Below are 9,016 nucleotides of genomic sequence, written 5' to 3' on the forward strand. Positions count from 1 at the left end.
GTAATGAGAAACTGATTGAGGTTCCGGAGATGTTCTGTCATCTGAATCTCTGCTTTCCTACTGTCTTCTTCTCCAAACACGCATGGCTTCCTTCAATGGCAAGCTGTATGATCCTCTCGGATGAAAAATACCAGGTAAGATGTCTGCACGGCTAATCAACTATCGGATTTCTCGTCTCGGATGAAAAATACCAGGTACAGCTACTGCACGGCTAATCATCTGTCAGTTCTCACTAGCGTCGGAATAGGATCTCTCTATCCTTTTGCACACTGTCACTGCGTCCAACATTCGCGAGTTTAAAGCTCGTCACAGTCATCCTTTCCCAGATCCTACTCGGAATACCACAGACAAGGTTTAGACTTTCCGGATCCTAGGAATGCTGCCAATTGGTTATAGCCTCTATCACGAAGGTTCTGACCTCACGGACTCGGTCCGTGGATCAGAAACCCAAGAGATACGCACTCAAGCTGTCACCCAATGACTACGTTGAGCTCAGATAGAACGGGAGTGGTTGTCAGGCACGCGTTCATAGAATTGAGAATAATGATGAGTGTCACGGATCTTCATATTCTCTATATTGAAGTACGAGTGAGTATCTTAGAATAGAATCAAGCGTGATTGAATAGAAAACAGTAGTAATTGCATTAATCCATTGAAACACAGCAGAGTTCCTTACCCCCACCTATGGGGTTTAGAGACTCATGCTGTAGAAAATACAATATGAGATGTAAAAAATGTCATGAGTTACCAAATGAATCTCTAAAAGTAGTTTTTATACTAAACTAGTAACTTAGTTTACAGAAAATGAGTAACTAAGTGCAGATAGTGCAGAAATCCACTTTCGGGGCCCACTTGGTGTGTGCTAGGGCTGAGCATTGAAGCTTTCATGTGCATAGGCCATTCTTGGAGTTAAACGCCAGCTTGGGTGCCAGTTTGGGCATTTAACTCCAGTTTTGGTGCCAGTTCTGGCGTTTTACTCTAGAAAAGGGTCTCTGGCTGGCGTTTAATGCCAGTTTGGGCCATCAAATCTCGGGCAAAGTATGAATTATTATATATTTCTGGAAAGCCCAAGATGTCTACTTTTCAACGCAATTAAGATCGCGCCAATTGGGCTTTTTTAGCTCCAGAAAATCCACTTCGAGTGCAGGAGGATCAGAACCCAACAACATCTGCAGTCCTTTTTCAGCCTCTGAATCAGATTTTTGCTCAGATCCCTCAATTTCAGCCAGAAAATACCTGAAATTACAGAAAAATACACAAACTCATAATAAAGTCCAGAAATGTGATTTTTGCATAAAAACTAATAAAAATATAATAAAAAGTAACTAAAACATACTAAAAACTACCTAAAAATAATGCCAAAAATGGTATAAATTATCCGCTCATCAACTGCCAATGTCTTGGTGACTTAACTTCGATTAGAGGGTTAAGTTCAATTGTAGTTTATAGCCACAAAAACCCTAATTATGTAAATATAAAAGGATTATATGTCACGTATCCCGTTAAGTCCAAGTAATTAGGAATTTAGGGGAAGAATTTACTTTCAAGATGTTGTTCAAGTGAGAAAACTCTTCCAAGAATCACAACAACGCATATAGAATAAGGGTTATTCTTCTAAGCTACCCAGATTCATAAGATGAAGAACGAAATTAATTCTTGAAACTGATTCAATACATTAATTAAAATAGAAAAATAATAGTCTTAATCCATAGAAATAAATAGAGCTCCTAACCTTAACCGAGGAGGTTTAGTGGCTCATGCTTCAGAGAGAAAACTAGGGTTTAGAAAATATGAACGTGCTGAAGTAACAAGATGAGGAGAGAAGAGCTTCACCCTAAGGGCTGAATCTTTTCCCTTTTATATCTAACCTAATTTGATTTGAAACTAAAATAAAATAATAAATTCTAAACCTAAAAGATTGTATTGGTAAATAAAAATACCCAAAACAAAATAAAATATAATAAATATGGCCCAAATCTAACTAATGAAGCCCTTTCTTTAAAGTTGGATCCGTGCTACTAGCGCTAAACGCCGGTTAGGCACAAAGCTTTCGCTCGTTGTTGTCTTCCCGGCATTAAACGTCAGGCTCGGCGTTTAGTGCCCCACAAGGCAGTGAGGCTAGAAGAAAAGTATAGACTATTATACATCGTTGGAAAGCTTTGGAAGTTGGCTTTCTAATGCCACTAGAACGGCATTAATTGAACCTCTCTAACTCAAGTTATGTTTGCTGGAGTGCAAAGAGGTCAGTGTTGACAACATCGACTTTCTTACTTTTTCTTCTGCATGAATTGTACCAAACTCGCCCGGATTTTTTCTAAAATTAATAAAACCACAATGCGCCTCAAAGTAGCATCCAAATAGGCTTCAAACACTAAAATCTAAATAAAACTCAAAAAATTCATATCTAAAATAATAAGAAAATAAGGAAAAGATGCTCACGCATCACAACACCAAACTTGAATTGTTGCTTGTCCTCAAGCAACTAAAAACAATATAGGACTGGGAAGAGAAATTGCTTAAGACTTGAGTGTTCATTTAAACTTCTGTTCATTCACTGAGTGGGGTTGATGAGACTGTGATCCTGAATAGTTTCGGCATCTCATTATCCTTTGAAGCTCAGAAAATCTCAATGTCCTTCAGAACTAGAACTCAGATAATATTATGAATTCTCTTCTTTTTTAACCTTTGATTAATCATTGAACACAACTTTTTCTTATCTTTTCTTGGTGCTTTGCACCTTGAGCCTAGCCATGACTTTAAATGTTTTGTCTCAAGCCTAACTTGACACAAAAATACTACAAGCACTTAACTGGAGAACTCTTTGAGTTCTAATTTTTCTTTTAGTTTCTCCTAGTCAGTGGTGCTCGGAGACTTTGGCATACTTTGTAATTGCACTTGGTCTCGACTCTTAGTACTCTGTCTTAAGAATTCCTTGACACATTCACACCACAAGCATATGGCTAGGAAAATAACTCTTTGAGATTTTGCTCATATTTGACCTTCCTAAGCATTGATGCTTAGAGCCTTGGGCCTTGCTTTTTTTTTTTAATTTTCTTTTTCTTTTTTTGTTTGTTTGTTTTCCTTCAAGGATTAACTTCTTGTTTATTTTAGAGAATCCATAATACTTCTCTAAATTCCTTTACCTCAAGAATCAACACTCTTAACTTCAATATCAATTATGCTCTATTCAATTCATACATTCAAAATCATAGATAATACCACCACATCAAAGTAAATAAGACAATTTAGAATATATAACTCAAGTCTCATGCATTATACTACTTTTTTTCTTCTCTCTCTTTTTTTTCAAGTTCAGTGAGCAATACATGAGACCTCTTTTCAAAACAAGCATAAAATTTTTAAAGATAATTTAGTAGAAGTATTGACTTTAAATAGGATCATGCAAAAGAAACACTAATAAGCACTAGAAAATAGGAGATAAGTAGTATAAGAACTGAAATAAGTAAATAATATGAAAGGAACTCAACCACCTCAGTTATCCTGGTAGCCATCTTATTCCTCAGGTTGTGCTTCTCCGTGAAAATGATTCACCTCCTTTTGGTGACATTGATAATAATATAAATAGAAAGCTTGCTCTGCAACACTAAACTTAAAAGTTTCTTGTTCCCAAGTAAAAAAAAAAAGAAAATGGAGAGGAACATAAAAAGCGCATGGATGAGTAAAAACAAAAAATATTGCAAAAGAAAGAAGGGAGTGATATAAGGGCAAGAAGAAGTAAATTTTTTTTGGAGGGACGAGGGCTGGCGGTAAACGCCTAGGTCCGCTTTTAGTGCTGGCCAAACAGAAAGCTTTCACCAAATTGTGCCATCTTGGGCACTAAACGCCGCTCCTAGCCTTTAGTGCCTAGCAAATAAAATCACTTCATCTTTTATGCCATTTCTGGCCGCTAAACTCCTAGCCTGGCATTTAGCGCCACCCAAACAGAGAGTTTCTTTAAATTTGTGCCATTTCTGGCGCTGAACACGCAGCCTGGCATTTAGTGCCAGAGCACCTGAATCACTTCCTCTCCAGGGTGTTCTATTTCTCCTTCAGATTTCTCTTATTCCTATTTCAAACACTTTGCATGACCACAAACATAAATAAACCAAGAAAAACTATGAGTAAAAATCATAAATAAATAAAATCAAAATGAACATAAAATCAAAGGATACTAAGGATTGGGTTGCCTCCCAACAAGCGCTTATTTAACATCACTAGCTTGACGGTTGATTCTTGAATTTTCTTCCTCTTCTTCTAGTTGGTTAAGAGAAATGACTTCAAAGGAGAAGAGGAGAAGAATAGTGCCCCCAAATTTGAATTCCTCCTAACAAACTGTATTTTGTTGTTATTAACTTAATTCACAGTGCTTGTTGGGGTAGGAGTTGGATTGCTTTTTGTTGACCTTCTTTCTTTCATGGATGTGGTCTTTTGTTCCTTGGTCACAATCCCCTTTTTAGTGCTTTGCTTTGTTGCCTTTACTTCTTTAATTTGAAAACTTAGGTGTTGTGTGATGGTTAGAGTATACCCTTCATCAAGAACTTCTTGAATTTGTGGTTCAATGAACTCTCCCTCTATGTCACTCTCTGCTACATTGGAGTGTAGATTCCCATAATTGTTTTTCTCCCTTACAACGTCCTTCTTGCTCTTCCAATTCTAACTCCTTTGTCGCCTCAAGTTGACCTTCATTGTTCTTGCTAAGCACTATTCCACTCTTTAAGCTCATGATCTTTCTCTTAACAAGAGATTGTGTCATCTGGGTCATTTGCACTTCTAGATTTTTTCTTAAGGCTCTAGACTTTTGAATGAAGATGTTGACATCTTGAGAGAATTGTTTTACGGCTAGCTCTAGAGATGAAAGTTTGGAAGGATTTTGTGGATATATGGGGGCTGTATTGAGGATGAATTGGAGGTTATGAGAGGAGTTTTGTGGGTGATGAAATGAACTATACGGGGTTTTGAAATGAATTTTGTATTGAGGCATACTCAAGTAGTGAAGAGTTTTAATATGAAAAATTAGGAGGTGTGGTTGGGTAATTTTGCATAAATGTGTCCAGAGATGATGGCTCTTGATGGCTAAGATATGGGACATTGAAATCTCTTTGCTCTTAACCTTGACAACCAAAGTCCGGGTAGCTCCTCCATCCACAATAATATGAATCACTCCTTGGGTGTGAGTAGTAACCCATGTGATCTCTCTCCATTATTTTTTCTCAGCACAAAACACCAAACAGAATTAACCGCACCATGTGGTAAACAGAAAAACAAATAAGAAAGAACAGAAAAAAATTTATTTTTATTATTATTTTAAAACAAAGATATATACTTTTTTTAAAAAAAATAAAATAAAGAAAAATAAAAATAATAAAAAAATGAAAATAAAATAAAATATAAAGGAAAACAAAAATAAAAGAAAGATAAAATAAAAAAATAAACTGAATAATTGGGAAAATAAAACAACTAATAAGAAAAAAGGAGTATGAAACTCGAACTCAATAAGTAAAATAACTAGGAAAAAAAACAACTAAAGGGACACTAAACATAATTTCAGAAATTAAGGAAACATTTTAAATAAGATAGAACCAAAGTTTTGAAAATTAAAGAAAGAAATAAAATAAAATTAAAGCAAAAATGCCTAATCTAAGAAGTCAAACAACTAGTAGTTGTCAATCACATTCAATCCCCGGCAATGGCGCCAAAAACTTGGTGCGGAATTTCTAGATCCACAAACTAATCGGCAAGTGCACCGGGTCATACCAAGTAATACCTCAGGTGAGTGAGGGTCGATCCCACGAGGATTGATGGACTGAGCAACAATAGTCGAATGATTTCTTAGTCAGACAAGCAGAAAGTGTGTTTTGGGGTTCAAAAGTATTAAATAGTGATTCAGAAAGTAAGAAAGCAAACAGTATGATTGGTGTCAAATATATGGAAGAAGGCAGTTAAGGTATCGGAGATGTTTATTCTTCCGGATTAAGTTTTTTTTACTAACTATTTTAATCATGCAAGATTTATTTTATGGCAAACTGCCAGTGACTAAAGCTTAATGTCTTAGTGATTTAGTCTCCTCTAACCTAGTTAACCGCCAATGTCCTTGTCACTTAATTTCGATTAGAGGGTTAAGTTCAATTCTAGTTTATAGCCACAAAAACTCTAATTACCCAGATATAAAAGGATTATATGTCACGTATCCCGTTAAGTCCAAGTAATTAGCAATTTAGGAGAAATTTACTTTCATGCTGTTGTTCAAGTGAGATAACCCTTTCAAGAATCACAAGAATGCATATAGAATAAGGATTATTCTTCTGATCTACTCAGATTCATAAGATGAAGAACGTAATTAATCCTTGAAACTGAATCAATACATTAATTAAAATAGAAAAATAATAGTCTTAATCCATAGAAATAAACAGAGCTCCTAACCTTAACCGGGAGATTTACTGGCTCATGCTTCAAAGAGAAAACTAAGGTTTAGAAAATGTGAAAGTTCTGAAGTGAGAAGATGATGAGAGAAGAGTCCCCCATCCCCCAGGGGCTATATCTGTCCCTTTTATATCTAACCTAATTTGATTCGAAACTAAAATAAAATAATAAATTCTAAATCTAAAAGATTGTGTTTGTAAATAAAAATACCCAAAACAAAATAAAATATAATAAATATGTCCCAAATCTAACTAATGAAGCCCTTCCCTTAAAGTTGGATCCGCTGGAGGCAGAAAGCTTTCACTCGTTGTTGTCTTCTCAGCGCTAAACGCCAGGCTCGGTGTTTATCGCCCCACAAGGCAGTGACGCCAGAAGAAAAGTATAGACTATTATACATTGTTGGAAAGCTCTGGAAGTTGGATTTTTAATGCTGCTAAAACTGCATCAATTGGACCTCTGTAGCTCAAGTTATGCTCGTTGGAGTGTGAGGAGGTCAGGGTTGATAGCATGCACTTTCTTTCTTTTTCTTCTGCATGAACTCTGTCAAACTCGCCCGGATTTTTCTGAAATTAATAAAACCACAATGCGCCTCAAAGTAGCATCGAAATAGACTTCAAACACTAAAATCTAAATAAAACTCAATAAATTCATATCTAAAATAATAGGAAAATAGGAAAAGATGCTCACGCATTAGTCTGCAACCCTGTACCTCTACTACCTCTGCGTTTCTACTATGATTTTAGAAGAAGAATAAAATCTCAATATTTTCCTTGTGTTCAAACCTTGTCCAAAGGAGCACTTCAAGTTTTGAAAGCATTACCCATATATAAAAGAGAGTAATCAGCTAAGAGTTGAAGCCAGGGAGTGAAAACTGAAGTTCCGAGTTTTTCATAGCTTTCAAGCTACCTTCATCTTCTCTTTCATGTTGTTACATCGAATATTTTTCTTTTTCAGTTTATCTTTCTTTGTTTCTCATGGTAAAAGGTATTATGTGAGGTATTTGAAAAAGCCATATGAGAGAAAAGGTAAAGAGAGTTGAATTTAGAGAAAAAGTCATTAAATATGTCAATCTTTTTTTATGTATTTTCTATTTTGTGTCATAATCCTGAGAGGTTCTCTTTGCTAAGTTGGATCGGCACTTAATAATGAGAGCCTAAGTTAGAGAGCTTAGCCGAAAAAAGCTTGGTTAGAAGCTTGTGAGTTCCTTGATAGGATTAAGAAAAATCCTAGAGAATTGTTGAAAAAGATAGTGAAAATTCTGCGATAGTTGTGGTTAAGGCTGGATGTAGGTCACATTTGTCATAGTAACTGAACCAGAATATATGATAGTGCAAACTTCTCTTCTCTGCTCTATTTTCATTTCGCACATTATGAGGCAAAACTAAATTGTTACTTGCATAATCACTAAACCAAACTTTGCAAAATCAATAACTCAAATATGTTTTGCTATTTTAATATTTAAAAGGTTAAAAGTGATCATAAATTCAATCCCCTTCTCTGGACTATTAAAAATCTTGAAAAAGGTAAAAATCTAAAACAACCTTGATTCAAATTCCCTCTCAAGGTCCAACTTAAACCATCATATACATACACAAGGTAATTTTTTTTAAAAGAAAAGGATAGTTTACTTCTCTTGTTGAATCCGAAAAAATATCTCAAAAGATTTTAACCAAACTATAATTGATTTTTGGTTTAATTACTCTATTGGTTCCTATAGTTTTGCGAAATTTTCAATTAGGTCTCTATACTTTTTTTCCTTTTAATTGAGTCCTTGCACAAAAAATTTTTTTTAATTGGATCCCTACACTTTTTTTTTCCTTTTATTTAGGTCCCTATACTAATTCTCTTTTTTTAGTTGGGTCCCTATAAAATTAAGCCAATTACTACTAAGAGGGACTTAATTGAAAAAAAAAATTAGTGCAGGGACCCAATTAAAAAGAAAAAAAGTATAAGGACCTAATTAAAAATTTTACGAAACGATAGGAACTAACAGAATAATTAAACCTTAAATTTTCAGTACATTATCAATTATAAAATTCAATTTTAAACAACTAGAAAACCAAACAGAGTCTAATCACGTTTATTTTAAAATTTTTATAGATATACATATATTATTTACTGGAGTATAAAAGAATCAGTACTGCTAGGTGTAAAAAAAATTTTGGTAACCAAGTATATAATCAAGTTGGCTTAAAATTTGTAAAAAGCACTCAACGTGCGAGTGAATATTTTTTTTTGTTTTGTTTTTTTTTTTTTATTCTCTTATTTTTCTTCCCTTGTTGTTGCTATTGTATTTTTTATTTATGTTTCTTTTTTAATTTGTTTGCATTTATTGTGTTCTTTTCTTTTTGTTTTTCTTCTTCTTAAGAAGGTGAAACAAGATGAAGTAGAAAGAGAAAAAACTGAGAAAATGAGATGGAAGACGAAGAAAAAGAGAAAAAAACAAAATAAAAAAACATATATATTAAAAAATAATACAGAAACTTTAGTTGTATAATATAAAAATTGTTTTAAATTGTGTAAATCTTTTAGTTAAATAACAAAGAAAAACAAATTTTTTTGTTAAAAAAAACATAAATTTTAGTTGCATAACACA

This window comes from Arachis ipaensis, chromosome B2, assembly GCF_059453495.1.
Source record: "Arachis ipaensis isolate K30076 ecotype BB chromosome B2, ASM5945349v1, whole genome shotgun sequence".
Taxonomy (NCBI): Eukaryota; Viridiplantae; Streptophyta; class Magnoliopsida; order Fabales; family Fabaceae; genus Arachis; species Arachis ipaensis.